The 14,643-nt window shown below is 41.6% G+C and overlaps 36 non-coding genes across 36 annotated transcripts; 22 read left to right on the top strand and 14 right to left on the bottom strand.

Moving 5' to 3' along the window:
- Nucleotides 1-195: 195 nt before the first annotated feature.
- On the top strand, nucleotides 196-277 carry Trnal-uag (transfer RNA leucine (anticodon UAG)). Its single transcript has one exon. It is a non-coding gene; the product is annotated as a tRNA-Leu (tRNA).
- A 314-nt stretch (nucleotides 278-591) lies between these two features.
- On the bottom strand, nucleotides 592-664 carry Trnam-cau (transfer RNA methionine (anticodon CAU)). The gene has a single exon. It is a non-coding gene; the product is annotated as a tRNA-Met (tRNA).
- A 252-nt stretch (nucleotides 665-916) lies between these two features.
- On the top strand, nucleotides 917-998 carry Trnal-uag (transfer RNA leucine (anticodon UAG)). The gene has a single exon. It is a non-coding gene; the product is annotated as a tRNA-Leu (tRNA).
- An 82-nt stretch (nucleotides 999-1,080) lies between these two features.
- Trnam-cau (transfer RNA methionine (anticodon CAU)) lies at nucleotides 1,081-1,153 on the bottom strand. Its single transcript has one exon. It is a non-coding gene; the product is annotated as a tRNA-Met (tRNA).
- A 735-nt stretch (nucleotides 1,154-1,888) lies between these two features.
- Trnal-uag (transfer RNA leucine (anticodon UAG)) lies at nucleotides 1,889-1,970 on the top strand. Its single transcript has one exon. It is a non-coding gene; the product is annotated as a tRNA-Leu (tRNA).
- A 404-nt stretch (nucleotides 1,971-2,374) lies between these two features.
- On the top strand, nucleotides 2,375-2,456 carry Trnal-uag (transfer RNA leucine (anticodon UAG)). The gene has a single exon. It is a non-coding gene; the product is annotated as a tRNA-Leu (tRNA).
- Nucleotides 2,457-2,770: 314 nt separating this feature from the next.
- Nucleotides 2,771-2,843, bottom strand: Trnam-cau (transfer RNA methionine (anticodon CAU)). Its single transcript has one exon. It is a non-coding gene; the product is annotated as a tRNA-Met (tRNA).
- Nucleotides 2,844-3,095: 252 nt separating this feature from the next.
- Nucleotides 3,096-3,177, top strand: Trnal-uag (transfer RNA leucine (anticodon UAG)). The gene has a single exon. It is a non-coding gene; the product is annotated as a tRNA-Leu (tRNA).
- Nucleotides 3,178-3,259: 82 nt separating this feature from the next.
- On the bottom strand, nucleotides 3,260-3,332 carry Trnam-cau (transfer RNA methionine (anticodon CAU)). The gene has a single exon. It is a non-coding gene; the product is annotated as a tRNA-Met (tRNA).
- A 250-nt stretch (nucleotides 3,333-3,582) lies between these two features.
- On the top strand, nucleotides 3,583-3,664 carry Trnal-uag (transfer RNA leucine (anticodon UAG)). Its single transcript has one exon. It is a non-coding gene; the product is annotated as a tRNA-Leu (tRNA).
- An 83-nt stretch (nucleotides 3,665-3,747) lies between these two features.
- Trnam-cau (transfer RNA methionine (anticodon CAU)) lies at nucleotides 3,748-3,820 on the bottom strand. Its single transcript has one exon. It is a non-coding gene; the product is annotated as a tRNA-Met (tRNA).
- Nucleotides 3,821-4,557: 737 nt separating this feature from the next.
- On the top strand, nucleotides 4,558-4,639 carry Trnal-uag (transfer RNA leucine (anticodon UAG)). The gene has a single exon. It is a non-coding gene; the product is annotated as a tRNA-Leu (tRNA).
- A 404-nt stretch (nucleotides 4,640-5,043) lies between these two features.
- On the top strand, nucleotides 5,044-5,125 carry Trnal-uag (transfer RNA leucine (anticodon UAG)). Its single transcript has one exon. It is a non-coding gene; the product is annotated as a tRNA-Leu (tRNA).
- Nucleotides 5,126-5,439: 314 nt separating this feature from the next.
- Nucleotides 5,440-5,512, bottom strand: Trnam-cau (transfer RNA methionine (anticodon CAU)). The gene has a single exon. It is a non-coding gene; the product is annotated as a tRNA-Met (tRNA).
- A 252-nt stretch (nucleotides 5,513-5,764) lies between these two features.
- Nucleotides 5,765-5,846, top strand: Trnal-uag (transfer RNA leucine (anticodon UAG)). The gene has a single exon. It is a non-coding gene; the product is annotated as a tRNA-Leu (tRNA).
- Nucleotides 5,847-5,928: 82 nt separating this feature from the next.
- Nucleotides 5,929-6,001, bottom strand: Trnam-cau (transfer RNA methionine (anticodon CAU)). Its single transcript has one exon. It is a non-coding gene; the product is annotated as a tRNA-Met (tRNA).
- A 735-nt stretch (nucleotides 6,002-6,736) lies between these two features.
- Trnal-uag (transfer RNA leucine (anticodon UAG)) lies at nucleotides 6,737-6,818 on the top strand. The gene has a single exon. It is a non-coding gene; the product is annotated as a tRNA-Leu (tRNA).
- Nucleotides 6,819-7,222: 404 nt separating this feature from the next.
- On the top strand, nucleotides 7,223-7,304 carry Trnal-uag (transfer RNA leucine (anticodon UAG)). Its single transcript has one exon. It is a non-coding gene; the product is annotated as a tRNA-Leu (tRNA).
- Nucleotides 7,305-7,618: 314 nt separating this feature from the next.
- Trnam-cau (transfer RNA methionine (anticodon CAU)) lies at nucleotides 7,619-7,691 on the bottom strand. The gene has a single exon. It is a non-coding gene; the product is annotated as a tRNA-Met (tRNA).
- Nucleotides 7,692-7,943: 252 nt separating this feature from the next.
- On the top strand, nucleotides 7,944-8,025 carry Trnal-uag (transfer RNA leucine (anticodon UAG)). Its single transcript has one exon. It is a non-coding gene; the product is annotated as a tRNA-Leu (tRNA).
- Nucleotides 8,026-8,430: 405 nt separating this feature from the next.
- Nucleotides 8,431-8,512, top strand: Trnal-uag (transfer RNA leucine (anticodon UAG)). Its single transcript has one exon. It is a non-coding gene; the product is annotated as a tRNA-Leu (tRNA).
- An 83-nt stretch (nucleotides 8,513-8,595) lies between these two features.
- Nucleotides 8,596-8,668, bottom strand: Trnam-cau (transfer RNA methionine (anticodon CAU)). Its single transcript has one exon. It is a non-coding gene; the product is annotated as a tRNA-Met (tRNA).
- Nucleotides 8,669-9,405: 737 nt separating this feature from the next.
- Nucleotides 9,406-9,487, top strand: Trnal-uag (transfer RNA leucine (anticodon UAG)). Its single transcript has one exon. It is a non-coding gene; the product is annotated as a tRNA-Leu (tRNA).
- Nucleotides 9,488-9,891: 404 nt separating this feature from the next.
- Nucleotides 9,892-9,973, top strand: Trnal-uag (transfer RNA leucine (anticodon UAG)). Its single transcript has one exon. It is a non-coding gene; the product is annotated as a tRNA-Leu (tRNA).
- Nucleotides 9,974-10,377: 404 nt separating this feature from the next.
- Nucleotides 10,378-10,459, top strand: Trnal-uag (transfer RNA leucine (anticodon UAG)). Its single transcript has one exon. It is a non-coding gene; the product is annotated as a tRNA-Leu (tRNA).
- Nucleotides 10,460-10,863: 404 nt separating this feature from the next.
- Nucleotides 10,864-10,945, top strand: Trnal-aag (transfer RNA leucine (anticodon AAG)). Its single transcript has one exon. It is a non-coding gene; the product is annotated as a tRNA-Leu (tRNA).
- A 568-nt stretch (nucleotides 10,946-11,513) lies between these two features.
- Nucleotides 11,514-11,586, bottom strand: Trnam-cau (transfer RNA methionine (anticodon CAU)). The gene has a single exon. It is a non-coding gene; the product is annotated as a tRNA-Met (tRNA).
- Nucleotides 11,587-11,835: 249 nt separating this feature from the next.
- Nucleotides 11,836-11,917, top strand: Trnal-uag (transfer RNA leucine (anticodon UAG)). The gene has a single exon. It is a non-coding gene; the product is annotated as a tRNA-Leu (tRNA).
- Nucleotides 11,918-11,999: 82 nt separating this feature from the next.
- On the bottom strand, nucleotides 12,000-12,072 carry Trnam-cau (transfer RNA methionine (anticodon CAU)). Its single transcript has one exon. It is a non-coding gene; the product is annotated as a tRNA-Met (tRNA).
- A 249-nt stretch (nucleotides 12,073-12,321) lies between these two features.
- Nucleotides 12,322-12,403, top strand: Trnal-uag (transfer RNA leucine (anticodon UAG)). The gene has a single exon. It is a non-coding gene; the product is annotated as a tRNA-Leu (tRNA).
- Nucleotides 12,404-13,200: 797 nt separating this feature from the next.
- Trnam-cau (transfer RNA methionine (anticodon CAU)) lies at nucleotides 13,201-13,273 on the bottom strand. Its single transcript has one exon. It is a non-coding gene; the product is annotated as a tRNA-Met (tRNA).
- A 249-nt stretch (nucleotides 13,274-13,522) lies between these two features.
- Nucleotides 13,523-13,604, top strand: Trnal-uag (transfer RNA leucine (anticodon UAG)). The gene has a single exon. It is a non-coding gene; the product is annotated as a tRNA-Leu (tRNA).
- Nucleotides 13,605-13,686: 82 nt separating this feature from the next.
- Trnam-cau (transfer RNA methionine (anticodon CAU)) lies at nucleotides 13,687-13,759 on the bottom strand. The gene has a single exon. It is a non-coding gene; the product is annotated as a tRNA-Met (tRNA).
- A 249-nt stretch (nucleotides 13,760-14,008) lies between these two features.
- On the top strand, nucleotides 14,009-14,090 carry Trnal-uag (transfer RNA leucine (anticodon UAG)). Its single transcript has one exon. It is a non-coding gene; the product is annotated as a tRNA-Leu (tRNA).
- Nucleotides 14,091-14,239: 149 nt separating this feature from the next.
- On the top strand, nucleotides 14,240-14,321 carry Trnal-uag (transfer RNA leucine (anticodon UAG)). Its single transcript has one exon. It is a non-coding gene; the product is annotated as a tRNA-Leu (tRNA).
- Nucleotides 14,322-14,404: 83 nt separating this feature from the next.
- On the bottom strand, nucleotides 14,405-14,477 carry Trnam-cau (transfer RNA methionine (anticodon CAU)). Its single transcript has one exon. It is a non-coding gene; the product is annotated as a tRNA-Met (tRNA).
- Between the last annotated feature and the right edge of the window lie 166 nt (nucleotides 14,478-14,643).

Genomic DNA, 14,643 nt, shown 5'->3' on the forward strand with positions numbered 1-14,643 from the left:
AAATAATGTGCGAATGCAGACAATGCCAATTTGTTTGGATACAAACTTGAGTTCATCAACAACATATGGTATGTGTTTATTTCTTAATCGGGGTAAATTTTGTCTAAACTTTGGTTGCAAACCCTCTAATACATCGTTATTTGCCATCTCTGTTGCACCAGATCACATTAACTTAACAAACCACCATTCATATGTGGTAGCGTGGCCGAGTGGTCTAAGTCGCTGGTTTTAGGCACCAGTCATTTCGATGGCGTGGGTTCGAATCCCACCGCTGCCATTTCTTTGCACCTGTCAAAACTCCATGTGTTTATTTCTTCTTCGGGGTTAATTTTGTCTAAACTTTGGTTGCAAACCCTCTACCACATCGTTATTTGCCATCTCTGTTGCATCAGATCACATTAACTTAGCAAAACACTGTTCTCATTTGGTAGCGTGGCCGGGTGGTCTAATGCGCTGGTTTTAGGCACCAGTCATTTCGATGGCGTGGGTTCGAATCCCACCGCTGCCATTTCTTTGCACCTGTCAAAAACTCCATGTATAATTTTTTCTCTGTCTCATGCAGACGGAAAATAAAATATTGTACCAAAAGTTTGCCCCGAGTGAGGATCGAACTCACGACCTTGAGATTATGAGACTCACGCGCTGCCTACTGCGCCATCGAGGCTTGATGACCTCATGCAAATTTGCATCCTTGTAACTGAAATATATGTATTTCGACAAATAATGTGCGAATGCAGACAATGCCAATTTGTTTGGATACAAACTTGAGTTGATCAACAAACTATATGGTATGTGTTTATTTCTAAATCGGGGTAAATTTTGTCTAAACTCTGGTTTGGAAACCCTCTACTACATCGTTATTTGCCATCTCTGTTGCATCAGATCACATTAACTTAACAAACCATCATTCACATGTGGTAGCGTGGCCGAGTGGTCTAAGGCGCTGGTTTTAGGCACCAGTCATTTCGATGGCGTGGGTTCGAATCCCACCGCTGCCATTTCTTTTCACCTGTCAAAACTCCATGTAAAATTTTTTCTCTGTCTCATGCAGATGGAAAATAAAATATTGTACCAAAAGTTTGTCCCGAGTGAGGATCGAACTCACGACCTTGAGATTATGAGACTCACGCGCTGCCTACTGCGCCATCGAGGCTTGATGTACTCATGCAAATTTGCATCCTTGTAACTAAAATATATGTATTTCGACAAATAATGTGCGAATGCAGACAATGCCAATTTGTTTGGATACAAACTTGAGTTGATCAACAACATATGGTATGTGTTTATTTCTTAATCGGGGTCAAATTTGTCTAAACTTTGGTTGCAAACCCTCTACCACATCGTTATTTGCCATCTCTGTTGCATCAGATCACATTAACTTAACAAATCATCATTCACATGTGGTAGCGTGGCCGAGTGGTCTAAGTCGCTGGTTTAAGGCACCTTTCATTTCGATGGCGTGGGTTCGAATCCCACCGCTGCCATTTCTTTTCACCTGTCAAAACTACATGGATAATTTTTTCTCTGTCTCATGCAGACGGAAAATAAAATATTGTATCAAAAGTTTGGCCCGAGTGAGGATCGAATTCACGACCTTGAGATTATGAGACTCACGCGCTGCCTACTGCGCCATCGAGGCTTGATGACCTCATGTAAATGTGCATCCTTGTAACTAAAATATATGTATTTCGACCAATAATGTGCGAATGCAGACAATGCCAATTTGTTTGGATACAAACTTGAGTTGATCAACAACATGTGGTATGTGTTTATTTCTTAATCGGGGTCAATTTTGTCTAAACTTTGGTTGCAAACCCTCTACCACATCGTTATTTGCCATCTCTGTTGCACCAGATCACATTAACTTAACAAACCATCATTCATATGTGGTAGCGTGGCCGAGTGGTCTAAGGCGCTGGTTTTAGGCACCAGTCATTTCGATGGCGTGGGTTCGAATCCCACCGCTGCCATTTCTTTGCACCTGTCAAAACTCCATGTGTAATTTTTTCTCTGTCTCATGCAGATGGAAAATAAAATATTGTACCAAAAGTTTGCCCCGAGTGAGGATCGAACTCACGACCTTGAGATTATGAGACTCACGCGCTGCCTACTGCGCCATCGAAGCTTGATGACCTCATGCAAATTTGCATCCTTGTAACTGAAATATATGTATTTCGACAAATAATGTGCGAATGCAGACAATGCCAATTTGTTTGGATACAAACTTGAGTTCATCAACAACATATGGTATGTGTTTATTTCTTAATCGGGGTAAATTTTGTCTAAACTTTGGTTGCAAACCCTCTAATACATCGTTATTTGCCATCTCTGTTGCACCAGATCACATTAACTTAACAAACCACCATTCATATGTGGTAGCGTGGCCGAGTGGTCTAAGTCGCTGGTTTTAGGCACCAGTCATTTCGATGGCGTGGGTTCGAATCCCACCGCTGCCATTTCTTTGCACCTGTCAAAACTCCATGTGTTTATTTCTTCTTCGGGGTTAATTTTGTCTAAACTTTGGTTGCAAACCCTCTACCACATCGTTATTTGCCATCTCTGTTGCATCAGATCACATTAACTTAGCAAAACACTGTTCTCATTTGGTAGCGTGGCCGGGTGGTCTAATGCGCTGGTTTTAGGCACCAGTCATTTCGATGGCGTGGGTTCGAATCCCACCGCTGCCATTTCTTTGCACCTGTCAAAAACTCCATGTATAATTTTTTCTCTGTCTCATGCAGACGGAAAATAAAATATTGTACCAAAAGTTTGCCCCGAGTGAGGATCGAACTCACGACCTTGAGATTATGAGACTCACGCGCTGCCTACTGCGCCATCGAGGCTTGATGACCTCATGCAAATTTGCATCCTTGTAACTGAAATATATGTATTTCGACAAATAATGTGCGAATGCAGACAATGCCAATTTGTTTGGATACAAACTTGAGTTGATCAACAAACTATATGGTATGTGTTTATTTCTAAATCGGGGTAAATTTTGTCTAAACTCTGGTTTGGAAACCCTCTACTACATCGTTATTTGCCATCTCTGTTGCATCAGATCACATTAACTTAATAAACCATCATTCACATGTGGTAGCGTGGCCGAGTGGTCTAAGGCGCTGGTTTTAGGCACCAGTCATTTCGATGGCGTGGGTTCGAATCCCACCGCTGCCATTTCTTTTCACCTGTCAAAACTCCATGTAAAATTTTTTCTCTGTCTCATGCAGATGGAAAATAAAATATTGTACCAAAAGTTTGTCCCGAGTGAGGATCGAACTCACGACCTTGAGATTATGAGACTCACGCGCTGCCTACTGCGCCATCGAGGCTTTATGTACTCATGCAAATTTGCATCCTTGTAACTAAAATATATGTATTTCGACAAATAATGTGCGAATGCAGACAATGCCAATTTGTTTGGATACAAACTTGAGTTGATCAACAACATATGGTATGTGTTTATTTCTTAATCGGGGTCAAATTTGTTTAAACGTTGGTTGCAAACCCTCTACCACATCGTTATTTGCCATCTATCTTTGCATCAGATCACATTAACATAGCAAAACACTCTTCTCATGTGGTAGCGTGGCCGAGTGGTCTAAGGCGCTGGTTTTAGGCACCAGTCATTTCGATGGCGTGGGTTCGAATCCCACCGCTGCCATTTCTTTGCACCTGTCAAATACTCCATGTGTAATTTTTTCTCTGTGTCATGCACTTGGAAAATAAAATAATGTTCCAAAAGTTTGCCCCAAGTGAGGATCGAACTCACGACCTTGAGATTATGAGACTCACGCGCTGCCTACTGCGCCATCGAGGCTTGATTACCTCATGCAAATTTGCTTCCTTGTAACTAAAATATATGTATTTCGAAAAATAATGTGGGAATGCAGACAATGCCAATTTGTTTGGATATAAATTTGAGTTGATCAACAAACTATATGGTATGTGTTTATTTCTTAATCGGGGTCAAATTTGTCTAAACTTTGGTTGCAAACCCTCTACCACATCGTTATTTGCCATCTCTGTTGCATCAGATCACATTAACTTAACAAATCATCATTCACATGTGGTAGCGTGGCCGAGTGGTCTAAGTCGCTGGTTTAAGGCACCTTTCATTTCGATGGCGTGGGTTCGAATCCCACCGCTGCCATTTCTTTTCACCTGTCAAAACTACATGGATAATTTTTTCTCTGTCTCATGCAGACGGAAAATAAAATATTGTATCAAAAGTTTGGCCCGAGTGAGGATCGAATTCACGACCTTGAGATTATGAGACTCACGCGCTGCCTACTGCGCCATCGAGGCTTGATGACCTCATGTAAATGTGCATCCTTGTAACTAAAATATATGTATTTCGACAAATAATGTGCGAATGCAGACAATGCCAATTTGTTTGGATACAAACTTGAGTTGATCAACAACATGTGGTATGTGTTTATTTCTTAATCGGGGTCAATTTTGTCTAAACTTTGGTTGCAAACCCTCTACCACATCGTTATTTGCCATCTCTGTTGCACCAGATCACATTAACTTAACAAACCATCATTCATATGTGGTAGCGTGGCCGAGTGGTCTAAGGCGCTGGTTTTAGGCACCAGTCATTTCGATGGCGTGGGTTCGAATCCCACCGCTGCCATTTCTTTGCACCTGTCAAAACTCCATGTGTAATTTTTTCTCTGTCTCATGCAGATGGAAAATAAAATATTGTACCAAAAGTTTGCCCCGAGTGAGGATCGAACTCACGACCTTGAGATTATGAGACTCACGCGCTGCCTACTGCGCCATCGAAGCTTGATGACCTCATGCAAATTTGCATCCTTGTAACTGAAATATATGTATTTCGACAAATAATGTGCGAATGCAGACAATGCCAATTTGTTTGGATACAAACTTGAGTTCATCAACAACATATGGTATGTGTTTATTTCTTAATCGGGGTAAATTTTGTCTAAACTTTGGTTGCAAACCCTCTAATACATCGTTATTTGCCATCTCTGTTGCACCAGATCACATTAACTTAACAAACCACCATTCATATGTGGTAGCGTGGCCGAGTGGTCTAAGTCGCTGGTTTTAGGCACCAGTCATTTCGATGGCGTGGGTTCGAATCCCACCGCTGCCATTTCTTTGCACCTGTCAAAACTCCATGTGTTTATTTCTTCTTCGGGGTTAATTTTGTCTAAACTTTGGTTGCAAACCCTCTACCACATCGTTATTTGCCATCTCTGTTGCATCAGATCACATTAACTTAGCAAAACACTGTTCTCATTTGGTAGCGTGGCCGGGTGGTCTAATGCGCTGGTTTTAGGCACCAGTCATTTCGATGGCGTGGGTTCGAATCCCACCGCTGCCATTTCTTTGCACCTGTCAAAAACTCCATGTATAATTTTTTCTCTGTCTCATGCAGACGGAAAATAAAATATTGTACCAAAAGTTTGCCCCGAGTGAGGATCGAACTCACGACCTTGAGATTATGAGACTCACGCGCTGCCTACTGCGCCATCGAGGCTTGATGACCTCATGCAAATTTGCATCCTTGTAACTGAAATATATGTATTTCGACAAATAATGTGCGAATGCAGACAATGCCAATTTGTTTGGATACAAACTTGAGTTGATCAACAAACTATATGGTATGTGTTTATTTCTAAATCGGGGTAAATTTTGTCTAAACTCTGGTTTGGAAACCCTCTACTACATCGTTATTTGCCATCTCTGTTGCATCAGATCACATTAACTTAACAAACCATCATTCACATGTGGTAGCGTGGCCGAGTGGTCTAAGGCGCTGGTTTTAGGCACCAGTCATTTCGATGGCGTGGGTTCGAATCCCACCGCTGCCATTTCTTTTCACCTGTCAAAACTCCATGTAAAATTTTTTCTCTGTCTCATGCAGATGGAAAATAAAATATTGTACCAAAAGTTTGTCCCGAGTGAGGATCGAACTCACGACCTTGAGATTATGAGACTCACGCGCTGCCTACTGCGCCATCGAGGCTTGATGTACTCATGCAAATTTGCATCCTTGTAACTAAAATATATGTATTTCGACAAATAATGTGCGAATGCAGACAATGCCAATTTGTTTGGATACAAACTTGAGTTGATCAACAACATATGGTATGTGTTTATTTCTTAATCGGGGTCAAATTTGTCTAAACTTTGGTTGCAAACCCTCTACCACATCGTTATTTGCCATCTCTGTTGCATCAGATCACATTAACTTAACAAATCATCATTCACATGTGGTAGCGTGGCCGAGTGGTCTAAGTCGCTGGTTTAAGGCACCTTTCATTTCGATGGCGTGGGTTCGAATCCCACCGCTGCCATTTCTTTTCACCTGTCAAAACTACATGGATAATTTTTTCTCTGTCTCATGCAGACGGAAAATAAAATATTGTATCAAAAGTTTGGCCCGAGTGAGGATCGAATTCACGACCTTGAGATTATGAGACTCACGCGCTGCCTACTGCGCCATCGAGGCTTGATGACCTCATGTAAATGTGCATCCTTGTAACTAAAATATATGTATTTCGACCAATAATGTGCGAATGCAGACAATGCCAATTTGTTTGGATACAAACTTGAGTTGATCAACAACATGTGGTATGTGTTTATTTCTTAATCGGGGTCAATTTTGTCTAAACTTTGGTTGCAAACCCTCTACCACATCGTTATTTGCCATCTCTGTTGCACCAGATCACATTAACTTAACAAACCATCATTCATATGTGGTAGCGTGGCCGAGTGGTCTAAGGCGCTGGTTTTAGGCACCAGTCATTTCGATGGCGTGGGTTCGAATCCCACCGCTGCCATTTCTTTGCACCTGTCAAAACTCCATGTGTAATTTTTTCTCTGTCTCATGCAGATGGAAAATAAAATATTGTACCAAAAGTTTGCCCCGAGTGAGGATCGAACTCACGACCTTGAGATTATGAGACTCACGCGCTGCCTACTGCGCCATCGAAGCTTGATGACCTCATGCAAATTTGCATCCTTGTAACTGAAATATATGTATTTCGACAAATAATGTGCGAATGCAGACAATGCCAATTTGTTTGGATACAAACTTGAGTTCATCAACAACATATGGTATGTGTTTATTTCTTAATCGGGGTAAATTTTGTCTAAACTTTGGTTGCAAACCCTCTAATACATCGTTATTTGCCATCTCTGTTGCACCAGATCACATTAACTTAACAAACCACCATTCATATGCGGTAGCGTGGCCGAGTGGTCTAAGTCGCTGGTTTTAGGCACCAGTCATTTCGATGGCGTGGGTTCGAATCCCACCGCTGCCATTTCTTTGCACCTGTCAAAACTCCATGTGTTTATTTCTTCTTCGGGGTTAATTTTGTCTAAACTTTGGTTGCAAACCCTCTACCACATCGTTATTTGCCATCTCTGTTGCATCAGATCACATTAACTTAGCAAAACACTGTTCTCATTTGGTAGCGTGGCCGGGTGGTCTAATGCGCTGGTTTTAGGCACCAGTCATTTCGATGGCGTGGGTTCGAATCCCACCGCTGCCATTTCTTTGCACCTGTCAAAAACTCCATGTATAATTTTTTCTCTGTCTCATGCAGACGGAAAATAAAATATTGTACCAAAAGTTTGCCCCGAGTGAGGATCGAACTCACGACCTTGAGATTATGAGACTCACGCGCTGCCTACTGCGCCATCGAGGCTTGATGACCTCATGCAAATTTGCATCCTTGTAACTGAAATATATGTATTTCGACAAATAATGTGCGAATGCAGACAATGCCAATTTGTTTGGATACAAACTTGAGTTGATCAACAAACTATATGGTATGTGTTTATTTCTAAATCGGGGTAAATTTTGTCTAAACTCTGGTTTGGAAACCCTCTACTACATTGTTATTTGCCATCTCTGTTGCATCAGATCACATTAACTTAACAAACCATCATTCACATGTGGTAGCGTGGCCGAGTGGTCTAAGGCGCTGGTTTTAGGCACCAGTCATTTCGATGGCGTGGGTTCGAATCCCACCGCTGCCATTTCTTTGCACCTGTCAAAACTCCATGTAAAATTTTTTCTCTGTCTCATGCATATGGAAAATAAAATATTGTACCAAAAGTTTGTCCCGAGTGAGGATCGAACTCACGACCTTGAGATTATGAGACTCACGCGCTGTCTACTGCGCCATCGAGGCTTGATGTACTCATGCAAATTTGCATCCTTGTAACTAAAATATATGTATTTCGACAAATAATGTGCGAATGCAGACAATGCCAATTTGTTTGGATACAAACTTGAGTTGATCAACAACATATGGTATGTGTTTATTTCTTAATCGGGGTCAAATTTGTTTAAACGTTGGTTGCAAACCCTCTACCACATCGTTATTTGCCATCTATCTTTGCATCAGATCACATTAACATAGCAAAACACTCTTCTCATGTGGTAGCGTGGCCGAGTGGTCTAAGGCGCTGGTTTTAGGCACCAGTCATTTCGATGGCGTGGGTTCGAATCCCACCGCTGCCATTTCTTTGCACCTGTCAAATACTCCATGTGTAATTTTTTCTCTGTGTCATGCACTTGGAAAATAAAATAATGTTCCAAAAGTTTGCCCCAAGTGAGGATCGAACTCACGACCTTGAGATTATGAGACTCACGCGCTGCCTACTGCGCCATCGAGGCTTGATTACCTCATGCAAATTTGCTTCCTTGTAACTAAAATATATGTATTTCGACAAATAATGTGCGAATGCAGACAATGCCAATTTGTTTGGATATAAATTTGAGTTGATCAACAAACTATATGGTATGTGTTTATTTCTTAATCGGGGTCAAATTTGTCTAAACTTTGGTTGCAAACCCTCTACCACATCGTTATTTGCCATCTCTGTTGCATCAGATCACATTAACTTAACAAATCATCATTCACATGTGGTAGCGTGGCCGAGTGGTCTAAGTCGCTGGTTTAAGGCACCTTTCATTTCGATGGCGTGGGTTCGAATCCCACCGCTGCCATTTCTTTTCACCTGTCAAAACTACATGGATAATTTTTTCTCTGTCTCATGCAGACGGAAAATAAAATATTGTATCAAAAGTTTGCCCCGAGTGAGGATCGAATTCACGACCTTGAGATTATGAGACTCACGCGCTGCCTACTGCGCCATCGAGGCTTGATGACCTCATGTAAATGTGCATCCTTGTAACTAAAATATATGTATTTCGACCAATAATGTGCGAATGCAGACAATGCCAATTTGTTTGGATACAAACTTGAGTTGATCAACAACATGTGGTATGTGTTTATTTCTTAATCGGGGTCAATTTTGTCTAAACTTTGGTTGCAAACCCTCTACCACATCGTTATTTGCCATCTCTGTTGCACCAGATCACATTAACTTAACAAACCATCATTCATATGTGGTAGCGTGGCCGAGTGGTCTAAGGCGCTGGTTTTAGGCACCAGTCATTTCGATGGCGTGGGTTCGAATCCCACCGCTGCCATTTCTTTGCACCTGTCAAAACTCCATGTGTAATTTTTTCTCTGTCTCATGCAGATGGAAAATAAAATATTGTACCAAAAGTTTGCCCCGAGTGAGGATCGAACTCACGACCTTGAGATTATGAGACTCACGCGCTGCCTACTGCGCCATCGAAGCTTGATGACCTCATGCAAATTTGCATCCTTGTAACTGAAATATATGTATTTCGACAAATAATGTGCGAATGCAGACAATGCCAATTTGTTTGGATACAAACTTGAGTTCATCAACAACATATGGTATGTGTTTATTTCTTAATCGGGGTAAATTTTGTCTAAACTTTGGTTGCAAACCCTCTACTACATCGTTATTTGCCATCTCTGTTGCACCAGATCACATTAACTTAACAAACCACCATTCATATGTGGTAGCGTGGCCGAGTGGTCTAAGTCGCTGGTTTTAGGCACCAGTCATTTCGATGGCGTGGGTTCGAATCCCACCGCTGCCATTTCTTTGCACCTGTCAAAACTCCATGTGTAATTTTTTCTCTGTCTCATGCAGATGGAAAATAAAATATTGTACCAAAAGTTTGCCCCGAGTGAGGATCGAACTCACGACCTTGAGATTATGAGACTCACGCGCTGCCTACTGCGCCATCGAAGCTTGATGACCTCATGCAAATTTGCATCCTTGTAACTGAAATATATGTATTTCGACAAATAATGTGCGAATGCAGACAATGCCAATTTGTTTGGATACAAACTTGAGTTCATCAACAACATATGGTATGTGTTTATTTCTTAATCGGGGTCAATTTTGTCTAAACTTTGGTTGCAAACCCTCTACTACATCGTTATTTGCCATCTCTGTTGCACCAGATCACATTAACTTAACAAACCACCATTCATATGTGGTAGCGTGGCCGAGTGGTCTAAGGCGCTGGTTTTAGGCACCAGTCATTTCGATGGCGTGGGTTCGAATCCCACCGCTGCCATTTCTTTGCACCTGTCAAAACTCCATGTGTAATTTTTTCTCTGTCTCATGCAGATGGAAAATAAAATATTGTACCAAAAGTTTGCCCCGAGTGAGGATCGAACTCACGACCTTGAGATTATGAGACTCACGCGCTGCCTACTGCGCCATCGAAGCTTGATGACCTCATGCAAATTTGCATCCTTGTAACTGAAATATATGTATTTCGACAAATAATGTGCGAATGCAGACAATGCCAATTTGTTTGGATACAAACTTGAGTTCATCAAAAACATATGGTATGTGTTTATTTCTTAATCGGGGTCAATTTTGTCTAAACTTTGGTTGCAAACCCTCTACTACATCGTTATTTGCCATCTCTGTTGCATCAGATCACATTAACTTAACAAACCATCATTCACATGTGGTAGCGTGGCCGAGTGGTCTAAGTCGCTGGTTTAAGGCACCAGTCATTTCGATGGCGTGGGTTCGAATCCCACCGCTGCCATTTCTTTGCACCTGTCAAAACTCCGTGTATAATTTTTTCTCTGTCTCATGCAGACGGAAAAAAAAATATTGTACCAAAAGTTTGCCCCGATTGAGGATCGAACTCACGACCTTGAGATTATGAGACTCACGCACTGCCTACTGCGCCATCGAGGCTTGATGACCTCATGCAAATTTGCTTCCTTGTAACTAAAATATATGTATTTCGACAAATAATGTGGGAATGCAGACAATGCCAATTTGTTTGGATACAAATTTGAGTTGATCAACAAACTATATGGTATGTGTTTATTTCTTAATCGGGGTCAAATTTGTCTAAACTTTGGTTGCAAACCCTCTACCACATCGTTATTTGCCATCTCTGTTGCATCAGATCACATTAACTTAACAAACCATCATTCACATGTGGTAGCGTGGCCGAGTGGTCTAAGTCGCTGGTTTAAGGCACCATTCATTTCGATGGCGTGGGCGAATCCCACCGCTGCCATTTCTTTGCACCTGTCAAAACTACATGGATAATTTTTTCTCTGTCTCATGCAGACGGAAAATAAAATATTGTATCAAAAGTTTGCCCCGAGTGAGGATCGAACTCACGACCTTGAGATTATGAGACTCACGCGCTGCCTACTGCGCCATCGAGGCTTGATGACCTCATGTAAATTTGCATCCTTGTAACTAAAATATATGTATTTCGACCAATAATGTGCGAATGCAGACAATGCCAATTTGTTTGGATACAAACTTGAGTTGATCAACAACATGTGGTATGTGTTTATTTCTTAATCGGGGTCAATTTTGTCTAAACTTTGGTTGCAAACCCTCTACCACATCGTTATTTGCCATCTCTGTTGCACCAGATCACATTAACTTAACAAACCATCATTCATATGTGGTAGCGTGGCCGAGTGGTCTAAGGCGCTGGTTTTAGGCACCAGTCATTTCGATGGCGTGGGTTCGAATCCCACCGCTACCATTTCTTTGCACCTGTCAAAACTCCATGTGTAATTTTTTCTCTGTCTCATGCAGATGGAAAATAAAATATTGTACCAAAAGTTTGCCCCGAGTGAGGATCGAACTCACGACCTTGAGATTATGAGACTCACGCGCTGCCTACTGCGCCATCGAGGCTTGATGACCTCATGCAAATTTGCATCCTTGTAACTAAAATATATGTATTTCGACAAATAATGTGCGAATGCAGACAATGCCAATTTGTTTGGATACAAACTTGAGTTGATCAACAACATATGGTATGTGTTTATTTCTTAATCGGGGTAAATTTTGTCTAAACTTTGGTTGCAAACCCTCTACTACATCGTAATTTGCCATCTCTGTTGCATCAGATCACATTAACTTAACAAACCATCATTCACATGTGGTAGCGTGGCCGAGTGGTCTAAGGCGCTGGTTTTAGGCACCAGTCATTTCGATGGCGTGGGTTCGAATCCCACCGCTGCCATTTCTTTGCACCTGTCAAAACTCCATGTGTTTATTTCTTCTTCGGGGTCAATTTTGTCTAAACTTTGGTTGCAAACCCTCTACCACATCGTTATTTGCCATCTCTCTTGCATCAGATCACATTAACTTAACAAACCATCATTCACATGTGGTAGCGTGGCCGAGTGGTCTAAGTCGCTGGTTTAAGGCACCATTCATTTCGATGGCGTGGGCGAATCCCACCGCTGCCATTTCTTTGCACCTGTCAAAACTACATGGATAATTTTTTCTCTGTCTCATGCAGACGGAAAATAAAATATTGTATCAAAAGTTTGCCCCGAGTGAGGATCGAACTCACGACCTTGAGATTATGAGACTCACGCACTGCCTACTGCGCCATCGAGGCTTGATGACCTCATGCAAATTTGCTTCCTTGTAACTAAAATATATGTATTTCGACAAATAATGTGGGAATGCAGACAATGCCAATTTGTTTGGATACAAATTTGAGTTGATCAACAAACTATATGGTATGTGTTTATTTCTTAATCGGGGTCAAATTTGTCTAAACTTTGGTTGCAAACCCTCTACCACATCGTTATTTGCCATCTCTGTTGCATCAGATCACATTAACTTAACAAACCATCATTCACATGTGGTAGCGTGGCCGAGTGGTCTAAGTCGCTGGTTTAAGGCACCATTCATTTCGATGGCGTGGGCGAATCCCACCGCTGCCATTTCTTTGCACCTGTCAAAACTACATGGATAATTTTTTCTCTGTCTCATGCAGACGGAAAATAAAATATTGTATCAAAAGTTTGCCCCGAGTGAGGATCGAACTCACGACCTTGAGATTATGAGACTCACGCGCTGCCTACTGCGCCATCGAGGCTTGATGACCTCATGTAAATTTGCATCCTTGTAACTAAAATATATGTATTTCGACAAATAATGTGCGAATGCAGACAATGCCAATTTGTTTGGATACAAACTTGAGTTGATCAACAACATGTGGTATGTGTTTATTTCTTAATCGGGGTCAATTTTGTCTAAACTTTGGTTGCAAACCCTCTACCACATCGTTATTTGCCATCTCTGTTGCACCAGATCACATTAACTTAACAAACCATCATTCATATGTGGTAGCGTGGCCGAGTGGTCTAAGGCGCTGGTTTTAGGCACCAGTCATTTCGATGGCGTGGGTTCGAATCCCACCGCTACCATTTCTTTGCACCTGTCAAAACTCCATGTGTAATTTTTTCTCTGTCTCATGCAGATGGAAAATAAAATATTGTACCAAAAGTTTGCCCCGAGTGAGGATCGAACTCACGACCTTGAGATTATGAGACTCACGCGCTGCCTACTGCGCCATCGAGGCTTGATGACCTCATGCAAATTTGCATCCTTGTAACTAAAATATATGTATTTCGACAAATAATGTGCGAATGCAGACAATGCCAATTTGTTTGGATACAAACTTGAGTTGATCAACAACATATGGTATGTGTTTATTTCTTAATCGGGGTAAATTTTGTCTAAACTTTGGTTGCAAACCCTCTACTACATCGTAATTTGCCATCTCTGTTGCATCAGATCACATTAACTTAACAAACCATCATTCACATGTGGTAGCGTGGCCGAGTGGTCTAAGGCGCTGGTTTTAGGCACCAGTCATTTCGATGGCGTGGGTTCGAATCCCACCGCTGCCATTTCTTTGCACCTGTCAAAACTCCATGTGTTTATTTCTTCTTCGGGGTCAATTTTGTCTAAACTTTGGTTGCAAACCCTCTACCACATCGTTATTTGCCATCTCTCTTGCATCAGATCACATTAACTTAGCAAAACACTGTTCTCATTTGGTAGCGTGGCCGGGTGGTCTAAGGCGCTGGTTTTAGGCACCAGTCATTTCGATGGCGTGGGTTCGAATCCCACCGCTGCCATTTCTTTGCACCTGTCAAAAACTCCATGTATAATTTTTTCTCTGTCTCATGCAGACGGAAAATAAAATATTGTACCAAAAGTTTGCCCCGAGTGAGGATCGAACTCACGACCTTGAGATTATGAGACTCACGCGCTGCCTACTGCGCCATCGAGGCTTGATGACCTCATGCAAATTTGCATCCTTGTAACTGAAATATATGTATTTCGACCAATAATGTGCGAATGCAGACAATGCCAATTTGTTTGGATACAAACTTGAGTTGATCAACAAACTATATGGTATGTGTTTATTTCTAAATCGGGGTAAATTTTGTCTAAACT

Source organism: Phallusia mammillata, chromosome 4, assembly GCF_965637545.1.
Source record: "Phallusia mammillata chromosome 4, kaPhaMamm4.hap1.1, whole genome shotgun sequence".
In the NCBI taxonomy this organism is placed as follows: Eukaryota; Metazoa; Chordata; class Ascidiacea; order Phlebobranchia; family Ascidiidae; genus Phallusia; species Phallusia mammillata.